The sequence below is a fragment of the Mustela lutreola genome, chromosome 16, assembly GCF_030435805.1.
Source record: "Mustela lutreola isolate mMusLut2 chromosome 16, mMusLut2.pri, whole genome shotgun sequence".
NCBI classification, from domain to species: domain Eukaryota; kingdom Metazoa; phylum Chordata; class Mammalia; order Carnivora; family Mustelidae; genus Mustela; species Mustela lutreola.
Window position 1 is genome coordinate 38151861 of NC_081305.1, and position 14657 is coordinate 38166517.

Here is a 14657-nt window from a genome sequence, read left to right on the forward strand (position 1 = left end):
CTGTCTGGGGCAGGGTTAGCAGCGATCAACACCCTCCTCCCTTTGAGGGCAAGCGGTCCGTGCCTGCCGGGCCTGTTAGGTGCTGGGCTTGGTGGGTGGTGGTGCTCAGAACCCAATGTGTGGCCAGACTGTTGCTCAACCAGTGGGAGGCCTTCATAGCTTTGCCCAAACACACCTGGAGCAGGTGTCCCTCTACCCCCATGACCCTCCTGCCCAGCTCTCCCCAAATCTGAATCACAGGCCTTCTGTTCATTTAAGCAATTTGTCGATGTGCCTACTGTATGAAATTTAGAAAACCCTAGAATCTGCCAAGACTAAAAGTTAAATCATCCACAACCCCACCATCCAGAATCACCAGGAGTAGGTGGGTGAATTTCCTCCTATACCTTTGTTCTTGACATAATACGTATGTAACAGGTAAGTATGCATAATCTAGGCAGAACAAAGAGGCTGAAAGGAAATTCTTCACATGTTAGCAACGATCGTCCTCTGGGTATTTCAAAGGGTGCACCACAGATCAGATGCTTGCCTCAGGTAAGAGAACATTTCTGTGTGCATGGATAAAATCGGGATTGTCTTGTAAATAAAGTACTGTACCCACCTTTCTTGCTTTTCCCATTTTCTGTTCAATTAGTCCTACAATTCTGATTAATGCACAGTTTCCCAAGTTACAAAACTCTCCTGTTGCACTGAACACTGGCATTTTATGGGATGTGGAAATAGGCATTCATTCATTCGTTCACTCGTGCAAGAGCCAGGGACGGAGTCTCTGGGAGGCAGCAACCTGTGCTCACAGAGCACACAAAGGACAAAAATCTACATTAGTTTTGAAGAGCTCCTGTCTCAATGCTGACAGTCAGGCCAAGGCCATTCACTGTGGACTCCAGCATCCGGCAGAAGGCACTTGGGGTTGTCCCCAGGGCGGGGCCTGTGCCCTGATTCCACTGCTCTCCTTGTCGCCACAGGGTCTGGCAGGGACCTGGGTTGTGTGGGTGGTCCTTCCCCGCCCCTCCCCTGGGGAACGCTCCTGCAAACCCCACCTTCCCTCTTTCGCCGCATCCAGGTCCTGACCCCACTTCTCACTGGGCTGCTTCACGTGCAGACACCTGTCCCCTTCTCAGGCCTCTCCTCCCCCCGCGACCGCACTCATGATGTCAAAGCCTTACATTATAATTTCGTCTTTAAATTCCTGAATTATGACTTATTTCAAGTCTCATGGGTGCAAAGTTGATCCTTAAGAGAAAATCTTTACAAAATCTTTCCTCTCTGGATTAGCCTCCAAAATACCAGCTCTGATGTGTTGCATTTCGTAACAAAACAGAGCACATTCTGGAAGGTGGTGGGAAAGCCAGTCACCGTATCCATCTGACAAACATTGTGTCCCTTCCTGGGTCTGTCTGGGTGAGTCTCATGCCGCTGGGACACATTCTGGAGGGGCACAGTGGGAAATCTGTCCCCTGTCCTCCTACGGCCCCATAGGATTTCCTCCCAGCCTGCTAGAAACTCACTTTCTCATGGCATTCACCATAAAGAGCAGAAACATCTTGTAACAGAAACATCTGAGTGTTGACCTGCTGACCCTCGGCTCCAAAAGTTGCATCTGAAGAGGGTTCTGAGTATGGGTCCAAAAGTTACTATGAAAATAGATCTTGAAGGGGCACCTGGGTGGCTCAGTGGGTTAAAGCCTCTGCCTTCGGCTCAGGTCATAATCCCAAGGTCCTGGGATTGAGCACCGTGTCAGTCTCTCTGCTCAGTGGGGAGCCTGCTTCTCCCCTCTCTCTCTCTGCCTGCCTCTCTGCCTACTTGTGATCTCTGTCTGTCAAATAAATAAATAAAATCTTTAAAAAAAGAGAGAGAGAGAAAATAGATCTTGAATGTTCTCATTGTAATCACCATAACAAAATGGCCACTATTTGGGGTTGGGGTGTGTGTGAACTATTCTTATTGTGGTAAGTGTTTTGCCACATATAGATGTATTTGACAATCACATGGTCCACTTTCAACTTGCACAATGTTCAATGTCAGTTATATCCCAATAAGGCTGGACAAAGTTGCATCTGGCTTCAAGGGTGTCTGGGCGAGCTGCGTCCACATGAGTCTTAGTGTGAGTGTGGCAGCCCTAGCGGCCGGCAGTCGCTCGTAAGGGCTATGTTGCGGGGATCAGGGCGTTCTGGGGGATGCAACAATAATCTGACCATTTTGTTACCTTCCAGAGATTTTGCTTAGGAGAGCTGTGGGAGAATTGGACTTTCTTGGATACACAACTGTGTTTCCGCCTGTCCACATCAGGAAGGCTAACTCGCTGCGGCACTTGTACAAAGATGAATAAGTAATTCATAAAATAGCTGCCCATAACCCATCGAGCATTCCTCAGATATGAGAGAGGAGAGGCAAAGGGCAAGAGTGAACCCAGATTAAATGTAGCCACAAAATCAAGTTCTCTTTTTAAAGTGTGTGACCCGCAAGTGCCCACTGCCAAAGAGAAAGAATGACGTTCTCTGTATGTGAGTGCCCAGAGCAGCTCGCTTAAAAAGGGCATTTGTGACAAAGGCTAGGTGGAGTTTCTGGAAGTCTGGGGGTTTGGAGGGTGGCCATTCTGGACCCACGGATTCAGATCTTACATTCTAGACAGTTTGCTGGCAGAAAGTGGGCTGGTCCCTGTGGTGGGGCTTCTGTGTTTACGTTAGGAGTGTGTGTGAGCCGCAGAACAGAGCTTCTCCGAAGCCCAGAGAGATTTCCCATGCAGAAGGCCCGGGTTTCTGGGGTGTGCTGGGAGGAATTCCACCAAAATGTCTCCAGGTCCCTGAACCACTGCACAAAATGGTGTGGTATGTTCACTCCTCGTCTCATTCTTAGTTAATGAAAAAGTACACATTGAACAGTTAAAGATCACTGACAGATGTAAGTGAACGCTAAGCATCATGCTAAGTGCTGACTCCCTGAGCTCCCCAAAGGAGCACATGAGGCGGGGGTTGCATTTTTCAGATGTGCAGGTTAAGTAATTGGCTGCAGGTCATGAGGCTTTAAATTGGTGGGACTGGCACCTGGATTCAGGCAGCCAGACCCCAGGGCCCGTGTTCAGCCCCTCTAGGCGACTCTCTCCACGTCTCCTTTGGAACAACAGTAAAATCCTCACCAACAGCCTAGATAGCCCCTAAGCGAGCAAAGGGAGAGAGATTGTAGGAGCGGAGTTTCTGAGTGGGCAGTTGGCAGGAGGACCAGTCTAGGCTCCCGCCGTGATTATATCTCTCTAGAGCAAAGAGGAGCAAAGAGATACAGTGTTTCCTTTAAGGTCAAGGAGGTCCTGTCTGTTCCCTGCTGGAGGCTGAGGGACCTATGTGGAGGTCCCTAGAGCTGATAGAGGAGCCTGGGTGCAACAGGAACCTGCTGAAAATTAAACACCGTGACAATAATCAGAAGGCCGACCCACCTGCAGTGATGTGATGTGCAGGAAACATTAATATCCTCTTACGTGCTTGTGAGACACGTCCTAAAGCCTCCTGAGTGTGCATGGGCATAAGACAGTAAGAGACAGGAGTGGGGGAAGCACACATTGGGGTAGCCTTTTTAGAAAGAAAGTTGGCAATGCCTAGGAGGAGGCTCAAAACTGGCCATATCCAGATGCAAACAAAAATTTAACTATGGAAATGTTCTCTTCAATAGTTTTTAAATTTTAATTTTTAAAATTAACACACAAGGTATTATTTGCCCCAGGGGTACAGGTCTGTTAATCATCAGTCTTACACATTTCACAGCACTCACCCTAGCACATACCCTCCCCAATGTCCGGGAGAGCTCTCCCTACATCCCCTCCCCCCCCCAGCAACCCTCAGTTTGTTTCCTGAGACTAAGAGTATCTTATGGTATGTCTCCCTCCCGATCCCATCTTGTTTCATTTTATCCCTCCCTACCCTCCACGACTCCCTGCCATGTCTCTCAAATTCTTCATATCAGAGAGATTATATGATAATTGTCTTTCTCTGATTTATTTCGCTTAGCATAATACACTCTAGAGACATCCACATCATTGCAACTGGCAAGATTTCATTTTTTGATGGCTGCATAGCAGTCCATTGTATATATATAATGGACATCTAAGTTCTTTCCATAGTTCGGCTATCATGGACATCGCTGCTATAAACATTCAGGTGCTCGTGCCCCTTTGGATCATTACATTTGTATCTTTAAAAAAAAAAAAAAAGATTATTTATTTATTTATTTGACAGACAGAGATCACAAGTAGGCAGAGAGGCAGGCAGAGAGGAAAGGGGAAGCAGGGTCCCCACTGAGCAGAGAGCCCGATGCAGGGCTCGATCCCAGCACCCTGGGATCATAACCTGAGCTGAAGGCAAAGGCTTTAACCCACTGAGTCACCCAGGAGCCCCTACATTTGTGTCTTTAGGATAAATACCCAGTAGTGCAATTGCTGGGTCATAAGATAGCTCTATTTTCAACTTTTTGAAGAATCTCCCTGCTGTTTTCCAGAGTGGAAGCTTCAGCTTGCATTCCCACCAACAGTGTAGGAAGGTTTCCCTTTCTCTGCATCCTCGCCGGCATCTGTCATTTCCTGACTTGTTAATTTTAGCCATTTTGACTGGTGGTATCTCATTGTGGTTTTGATTTGTTTTCCTAATGGCGAGTGATGTTGAGCACTTTTTCATGTGTCTGTTGGCCATTTGGATGTCTTGTTTGCAGAAATGTCTGTTCATGTCTTCTGCCCATTTCTTCATTGGATTATCTGTTCTTTGGATGTTGAGTTTGATAAGTTCTTTATAGATTTTGGATACTAGCCCTCTATCTGGTGTTGTTTGCAAATATCTTCTCCCATTTTGTGAGTTGTCTTTTGGTTTTATTGACTGTTTCCTTTGCTGTGCAAAAGCTTTTGATTTGATGAAGACCCAAGAGTTCATTTTTCCCTTGCTTCCCTTGCTTTTGGCGATGTCTCTAGGAAGAAGTTGCTGTGGCTGAGGTCAAAGAGGTTGCTGCCTGAGTTCTCCTCAAGGATTTTGATGGATTTCTGTCTCACATTGAGGTCCTTCATCCATTTGGGTCTATTTTTCTGTGTGCTGTAAGGGAATGGTCCAGTTTCATTCTTCCTCACATGGCTGTCGCATTTTCCCAACACCATTTGTTGAAGAGACTGTCTTCTTTCCATTGGACATTCTTTCCTGCTTTGTCGAAGATTAGTTGACCATAGAGTTGAGGGTCTATTTCTGGGCTCTCTATTCTGTTCCATTGATCTATGTGTCTGTTTTTGTGCCAGTACCATACTGTCTTGATGATGACAGCTTTGTAATAGAGCTTCAAGTCTGGAATTGTGATGCCAGCAACTTTGGATTTCTTTTTCAATATTCCTCTGGCTATTCAAGATTTTTTCTTGTTCCATATAAATTTTAGGATTATTTGTTCCATTTCTTCTAAAAAAATTGATGGTGTTTTGATAGAGATTGCATTAAATGTATAGACTGCTTTAGGTAGCGTAGACATTTTCACAATATTTATTCTTCCAATCCATGAGCATGGAACATTTTTCTGTTTCTTTGTGTCTTTCTCAATTTCTTTCATGAGTACTTTATTGTTTTCTGAGTCTAGATTCTTTGTCTCTTTGGTTAGGTTTATTCCTAGGTATCTTGTGTTTTGGGGGCAATTGTAAGTGGGATTGACTCCTTGATTTCTCTTTCTTCTGTCTTGTTGTTGGGTAAAGAAATTCAACTGATTTCTGTGCATTGATTTTATATCCTGACACTTTACTGAATTCCTGTACATGTTCTAGCAGATTTGGAGTGGAGTCTTTTCGGTTTTTCACATATAATATCATATCATCTGCAAAGGGTGATAGTTTGATTTCTCTTTTGCTAATTTGGATGCCTTTAATTTCTTTTTGTTGTCTGATTGCTGAGGCTAGGACTTCTAGTACTATGTTGAATAGCAGTGGTGATAATGGACATCCCTGCTGTGTTCCTGATCTTAGCAGAATAGCTCTCAGTTTTTCTCCTCAATGGGTCTTATTTTTTTTTTTAATCCATTCAGATACCCTGTGTCTTTTGATTGGGGCATTTAGCCCATTTACATTCAGGGTAACTATTGAGAGATATTAATTTAGTGCCACTGTATTGCCTGTAAGGTGACTGTTACTATATATTGTCTCTGTTCCTTTCCGGTCTGTTACTTTTAGGCTCTCTCTTTGCTTAAAGGACTCTTTTCAATATTTCCTGTAGGGCTGGTTTGGTGTTTGCAAATTCTTTTAGTTTTTGTTTGTCCTGGAAGCTTTTTATCTCTCCTTTTATTTTCAATGACAGCCTAGCTGGATATAGTATTCTTGGTTGCATGTTTTTCTTGTTTAGTGCTCTGAATATAACATACCAGTTCTTTCTGACCTGCCAGCTCTCTCTGGATGGGTCTGTTACCAATCTAATATTTCTACCATTGTATGTTATAGACTTCTTGTCCCAAGGTGCTTTCAAGATTTTCTCTTTTTTACTGAGACTTGTACGTTTTACTATTAGATGTTGGGGTGTGGACCTATTTTTATTGATTTTGAGGGGGTTCTCTGCCTCCTGGATTTTGATCGTGGTTCCCTTCACCAAATAGGGAAATTCTTTGCTGTAATTTGCTCCAATATATCTTCTGCCCCTCTTTCTTTCTTCTTCTCTGGGATCCCAATTATTCTAATATTGTTTCATCTTATGGTATCACTTATTTCTCAAATTCTCTTCTCGTGATCCAGTAATTATTTGTCTCTCTTTTGCTCAGCATCTTTATTCTCCATCATTGGTCTTCTATATCAGTAGTTCTGTCTTCTGCCTCATTTATGTTAGGCAGTAAGAGCCTCCATTTAAAAATATTATTTTTTTTAGTGTTCCAAAATTCATTGTTTGTGCACCACACCCAGTGCTCCATGCAATACGTGCCCTCCACAGTACCCACTACCAAGCTCCCCCACACCCCGCCCCACCCCCAAACCCTCAGTTTGTCTCTCAAAGTCCACAGTCTCTCATGGTTTGTCTTCCACTCCCATCTTCTCCAGCTCACTTCTCTCCATTTCCCAATGTCCTATGTGTTATTCCTTATGTTCTACAAGTGAGTGAAACTGTATAATAATACTCTCTCTGCTTGACTTATTTCACTCAACATAATCTCTTCCATTCCCGTCTATGTTGATACAAAAGTTGGGCATTCATCCTTTCTAATGGAGTTATAATACTCCATAGTATATGTGGATCCTATCTTCTTTATCCATTAGTCCATTGAAAGGCATCTTGGTTCTTTCCAGTTTGCCAACTGGCCATTGCTGCTATGAACATTGGGGTAGAGGTGGTCCTTCTTTTCACAACATCTGTATCTTTGGGGTAAATACCAAGTAGTGCAAGTGCAGGGTCATAGGGTAGCTCTATTTTTAATTTCTTAGGGAATATCCACAATGTTTTGCAAAATAAGAGGCTCCATTTTTTATTACACCTCATTAATAGCTTTTATGATTTCAACTTGGTTAGATTTTCGTTCTTTTATTTCTCCAGAAAGGGATTGTATTTCTCCAGAAAGCATTCTCTAATATCCTCCATGCTTTTTTTGAGCCCAGCTAGCACCTTGATAATCATCATTCTGAACTCTAGTTCTGACGTATTCCAAATGTCCATATTGATTAGTTCCCAGCCATCGGTACTGCCTCTTGTTCTTCTTTCCTGTGTGTGTGTGTGTGTGTGTGTGTGTGTGTGTTTCCACCTTGTCATTTTATCCAGATAAGAACAGATGAATGAGAGGACAAAATACTAAAAAGGTAGCAACAACACCAGAAAGATATACACTAACCAGATCAGAAGAGACCTGACACAAGGGAGAGAAGAAAGGAGGGAAACAAAGGAAAAAAATACATATTTACATATAGACTGGTGAATAGAATAGAGTCATACACTTGATTATGGGTGAATTTTGGTCTGTTAGAAGAAACAACCTCTCAAAATTTTAAAGAAGGAAAAATTTATATATATACAAAAATAATGGTAAACACGATGAAGGGATGGAATATGAATGTAAAGGTGAAAATTAAGAAAAAAATTCTAAAATAGGAATGGATAAGATAAGAAGTTTGTTGAAAAATGAAAAAGAAAAAAACAAAGAGGAAAGACGGTGATCAGGCTGGAGACTAGAACAAAGTCATGTACTAGATTTAGGGTATATTTTGACCTATTAGAAGAAATTGTATCCCACATTTTTAAAGAAAAAAAAACTTATATGTATTCAAAAAATAAGGTTAAATACAATGAAGGGATAAAATATGACTGTAACTATGAAAATGAAAATGAAAAAAATTAAGGTATTGAGAAGATAAAATAATTTTTAAAATGTTAAAATAGGAAAGAGGAAAAAATTTTAAAAATAGAATAAGAAAAAAACAAAATTAAAAGAAACTTTAACTTTGAAAGACTAAAGGATCATGGAGGAGAAAGCCATGAATTCTATGAGCTGCATTCCCCTAGCTCTGGAATTTCACAGTTTTAGTAGATTGGTGAACTTGATCTTGGCTGGATGTTCTTGCTGATCTTCTGGGGGACGGGCCTGTTGCCGTGATTCTCAAATGTCTTTGCCCGAGGAGGAATTGCACTGCCCTCGCCAGGGTTCAGGCTAAGTAATCTACCCAGGTTCGGTCTCAGAGCTTTTGTTCCCTGAATATTTTCTGCAGAGCTTTGGAGGACGGGAATGAAAAGGGCAGACTTCCAATACCTGGCCCCATAGGAGCTGAGAGCTCAGGGTCCCACTCCTCAGTACACCCTCAGAGAAAAGCAGTCAATCCCTCCTGTCTCCCTGGCCTCCGGCCACACTCTGAGCTCACTCAGCCTGTGACTGAGTTTTTATATCTCTGGTGCATGGCCCTGTTTGTAGTCTCCAAACCCAGAAGATTCCTGCAGTGTGCCCCTGTGCTTCTTCTCCTGGAGGAGGAAGGTGAGTCTGCCCAGGTCTGCCACTGATGGGGTCCCTGCTCAAAGAGCAGTGGGCCATCTGCTGCGGATCATGGTTAAAGGTAACCCCGAGCTAAGAGCCCACTTCTTGGCTCCATCTCTGCAGCTGGCTTCCCTGCTCTGATACCTGTCAGCTCTGCTACACTCAGACACCCCCGCAGGACCTGACCACACTGTCCCTAAAGGGCTGCGCCCCCTGCTAGCCTCAGGAGTGATCTCCCTTCATGGAGCAGACTTTTAAAAGTTCTGATTTTCTGCTCCACTGCTCCACTGCTTGCCGGGAGCTGGCCTCTCCCCCTGCAGTCTATCTTCCTGAATGTTGCCTTGGATTCACTTCTGCACACATCCTACTTTCCAGAAAGTGGTTGACTTTATGTTCCTAGGATTGCTGCTCTTCTTCTCTTCTCTGTCCTGTTGAGTTTGTAGGTGTTCAGAATGGTTTGATAACCATCTAGCGGAACTCCTGGGACCTGATGGTATTTAAGTCTCCTACTCCCCTGCCGTCTAACTCCTCCCTCTTCTCCAACGCTTTTGAGAGAACAAGAAATTAGAAACAATTTAGATGTCCCAAAATAAGAGATTGTTTAAATAAATTATGTTGCATCCATTTTATGGAACACTTTGTAGTCATAAAATCATGCTTTCGAAGAATATTCAATAATGTGGGGAAATGCCTTGTGCTACAAGGTGTTGAAAACCAAAATTCAACTGAGTATTGAAGATCTAATTGGCTTTATTCTATGATTCATGAGCTGGGAATCATCCCTTCTAGGAAATAGAAAGGAGCTCTGAAGAGCTGAGAAAATGAGAGACTTTGATAGGCAGAAGGGGCAGGAACAAGGAAAGCATAGATTCTCTCTTCTTCTTTGGGGGACAGAGAGGTCTACCAAGTGGATTATCTCACTAGGGCTGACCAGGAATTTCCAGATGGACCAGTTGAGGGCTTATTCCTGGGGGAGGTTAAAACTGTAGTTGGATTTGATATTAAGTCTTGGTTTGCTGATGTGGGGCTTAGCCCAAGTGACTCAATTTTGGACTAGCTATCTCTTTTGATATCACCCCCCACTTAACTGAGAGATCTGATCAAAATGTAAGGCACCACTCCAGCTACCGCTCCAAAGTTCTTACAGTTTTGGCTGATCCTGTGTGGTATTCAGAGGTCATGACGTTTGCTGAACCTCTGTGATATCTGGAGGTCATGAGGATGTCTGCTTAACCTCTGTGGCATTCGGAGGTCACTACTTTGAATTTACATCTTTTTAAAAAGATTTTTATATATTTGACAGAGAGAGAGAGAGAGACAGCAGGAACTGATGCGGGGCTTGATCAGGGAGACTGATCCCAGGGTCCCAGGATCATGACCTGAGCCGAAGGCAGATGTTTAATGACCGAGCCACCCAGGCACCCAGGATTTACTTTTTTTTTTTTTTTAAGATTTTATTTATTTCAGAGAGAGAGAGATCACAAGCAGGCAGGCGGTGGGGTGGGGGGGGGGAGCAGGCTCCCTGCTGAGCAGAGAGCCCAATGCGGGGCTCAATCTCAGGACCCTGAGATCATGACCTGAGCTGAAGGCAGAGGCTTAACCCACTGAGACACCCAGGCGCCCCTGGATTTACATTTTTAAGTTGGTCGTTCTCTTCATTCCTTTCCTGATGCTCTAGTCTTAGGGAGATCATTTGCTTGGTGGTTAGTAGCTGCAAACATGCATTTGAAACTTTTGAGAGAATACAGCCCACCAGAGGGACTACTATGATTATTATTTTTTTTAAAAAATTTTATTTATTTATTTGACAGACAGAGATCACAAGTAGGCAGAGAGGCAGGCAGAGAGAGAAGGAGGGGAAGCAGGCTCCCTGCTGAGCAGAAAGCCCAATGTGGGGGCTGGATCCCAGGACCCTGGGATCATGACCTAAGCCGAAGGCAGAGGCTTTAACCCACTGAGCCACCCAGGCACCCCTTCTATGATTTTTATAAGCAGGATATTCTCAATGTCTTGAGTGCACTTTGGAACCAAGATCCCCAAGACCAAATCAAAGTTAAATAAGCCAAAGAAAGACTCCACTCAAGGAGTCATCTTTTTTAAGCCTAGTAGTTTGCTCAGTGATCTTATTTAAGTAAGTTTCAACTTTCCCAGACATATTAACTCAGGGGTAGCAGGTGGTGTTGGCCACAGCACAGACCCCTCTTTGCTCAACTAAAAGATAATTAAGGGAAGTCATTACCAAGAACAATTTTGGCCAGAGAGTCTAAGGATTTTTGTTGGGAAGCTATGGTTTTAGCAACAGATTTCACAGTACTTTCAAGAGTTAAAGGAAAAGTTCTTTATCGGAACTTCAGAGGAGCAGTGATCTACCAAAGGAAGCTAATTTTCAATGAGGAATGCCTCCTGGTAATTCCCTTTTGAGTCTGTGAGTCAGGACTGGAAAGGGGACAGCCATGGAGGACTGCAAAATTTAGGGGTCTGTGGACCACACAGGCAGTTTTATTCTGATTACTCTTGCCTTGTGTCCCTTTTTATGTTCGAGCTTAGATGCAAGGTTGCCTGGATTTGGAGCTGTTAACCAGAGACAGGGAAATGGTTTAGGTATTTCTAGTGTCATGGACAGAGCCTGGAGTTTTTGGTGTTAAATCCAGTGGTCTGAAAGACCCCCTTAGTAATGGCCAGGCAGATGTAAGTGACGGTGTTATCTTTCCAGGTCAATGCCAGAACAAAGAAAGAAAGAGAAGAGAAAAGGGTCCCATGTTTAGTTAAAGTATGAAGTCTTGATGAGATGTCTTGGGTAGAAGCAGTCTACCTTGATGTCAGCTACTTCTCTTTCTCATCTATTTGATTTGGATCTGCAACTGCACAGGAGCAGGTGTCAGGTGAAGCCTTCTTTAGCTGTGACATGTTTATCAAAATGTCTAGTTCTTGAAGTTGGACTGCCATATGGGGAGTGAGGAGGACCTAGTATAGTCCTTTCCAGAAAGAGTTAAGGGAAGACTTTGTTCTTGTTGATTTCAAATAGGAAGGTGGGAGAAAATCAGAAATTTTAGTTTAGAGAGTCATGGCCAAATATTTATTTGAGGAACCTGAAAGAATTCAGGATTGAGTCCAGTTTATACAGTTTTGTATAACAAAACATCAAAGACAATTAACGGGATTCGAATCTAACATCTACAAAGTGAAATGTACTATTTTTCTCTCTACAATTACCCCCATTTTCCCCAAAGATAATCACAGTAAAACTGATTTGCATTAAACTCAGCTTGATTATTTACATAAGCACAGCAAGAATAGTGATGGACCATCTAAGTTCTTTTTAAGACTGCTTTGCTGGAACATTTCATTGGGAATCTCAGATTGAACTCTTAAAAACCCCAGAGGCCAGGAAGGTGAGGCAAGGACTTGCCATCTTGTGTTTTTTTTTGTTTGTTTGCTTTTTTTTTGGTTTGTTTGTTTGTTTTGTTTTTTGTTTTTGTTTTTGTTTTTGTTTTTACCTGCAGTAGCATCTGGTATATTCCAGTAATATAGTCAATGCTTTCAATTGTGTCCCATTGCAAGAACAGATTCTTTTTGAACTTATGCAAACAGTCATATTTCTGTGAAAAAAAATAAGGATTTCCAGATTCTGAAGGGAAAAGGTAGGGAGAAAAAATGAATGTTTTATCTTTCTTTATAAAGGTATACTGTAATTGCTGTAATTCATAGCTAGCTTAAGAGAAAAACTTCCTTAAATCTGGAAAAACAAAACATTAGAGGACCAGTTATGTTTTCAAACAAAAAGGCATTCTCCTCATTATCTGCTTGAATCCAGTTTTTCCATTAGTTCTGGAAATTTTTACCTAGTTCAATTTTATGATCTCTAAGTTATCATAAGCCTGTACTTATCAAAGTCCTTTCCATGAATCTTATTGAAGATGGAGTACTTTTTCAGGAACACTTTTGCAAAAGCATCAGAGTGAAACAATAATCTGAATATCAAGAAGACTTAAAACATGCCCATTAAAGATCTGATGTGAGTTGATTACAATGGAATTGCCAAGGAAATTTAGTTATTTCTGTGGCACTCAAAATTGCAAAATGATAACTAGAATTGTGATGATAACATTATCCCAGGATATATTAGAATTTAGGAATTTCATACTATTTCTGGAACCCTTAGAACATGTACCTAGACAAATACAACATAAAGAAAGCTCAGTATTAACTTCTTATTTGACAATGTTGCCCGTGTCATTTAGCATATCAAATAAACTTAATTTAGCATCTCTCTTTTTATAAGGAGAGAGAACAAATTTTTTGAGATGTTCCAGGGACTCCCTGGAAAATCCCAAAGTTATTTTGGGGACAAAAAGACTTCCTTTAGAATTTGATTTGGGTATGTTCATCAAAAATATAAAGAAGTTTAAAAACACGTGGTCAAATAGTATCAAAGCTCACTGTGAGACAATACCTAGTTCCATCTATTGAACTATAGTGACAATTAAAGACATCTCAGGAAAATACAGAAAGTTAAACAGTTGTTAAATAATGGGAAAAACTGTTATCTGTTCTAATAAAGAAGGTTTGGTTTTCTCAAGTAAGCAAGGACCTGGTGATAAAGGCACAACAAAGCAAAACAAATTATTTTGGTAAGACACAGAATCTCTGCTTTTGAAGCACATTATTTTAAAAGCAAATAAACTTTTACAATCCGTTACCAAAAGGAGACCAAAGGTTCAAGGAAACTTTGCCCTTTTAACAGAGAGAAAGCATTCTAATTTGGTACCAGTGTATTTTTTATATTAAAACCCATTCTTTTTTTTTTTAACATAAATTTATTTCATTCTTAACCAGCCTGACCACACATAAAGTTCCTTTCCCAAGAATCCTTTTCCATAAACTTTCTACAATTTTTTTTCTTTTTTTTTTTTTCTCTTTCCTATTCTGAAACAGCCAGTCTCACTTTAGGACAAAAACTAACTTTCCTCTTTCTTTCTTCCTTTCTTTCTTTTCTTTCTTTCTCCTCTTCTTCCTCTTCCTCCTCGTCATCGTCTTCTTTCTTTTAGGAAAAATGCATCTCCATTCCACATACCTTCTTTTACTGCAAACACACATCCTACTTTCCCTGAATGTGAAGGTATTTCCCTTATTATTTCTAGTAGCTTTAGCTATACATACTAGAATTTTTAACCCAAAAAACCTTTTTGTGTGTGTGTGAAATAAAGAAACAAACATCAGGGAACTGTCCTTTACATTAGCATTCTGTGGCTTGATGTTATAAATGTTATAAATAGTTTTATAATTTTTAGAAACATACGCTTTCTCATAGTAAATTTCTCAACATGGCACAAAACGTGTTTATTAGTAGACCCAAAATATCTTTAGTTTCTCTGTAAAGAAAGCCAATTGTGGACAAGCCCATTTTTAGTAATTAATTTTTTCGTGTGTATTTTATCTTATTTGGAAATGATCTAGATATTTAATGACTATCCATTATTTAAATTAACTTGGCAAAACTTAAAGGTTTCAGGTTACCAAAAAGATCTGGGAAACTATTTTTAAAAATTACCCAGAAACTTTTATCTTGCTTCATCTATTTAATTTACTTGTTCCCAACAATTACATTTAATTACTTATAAAAGTTTCATCATACCATGTTATTTTACTTGCTAACAAATTTTGTAACAGAGATAACATGAACTTATTTGACTAATAAACCCAGAAGGAACAAAAAT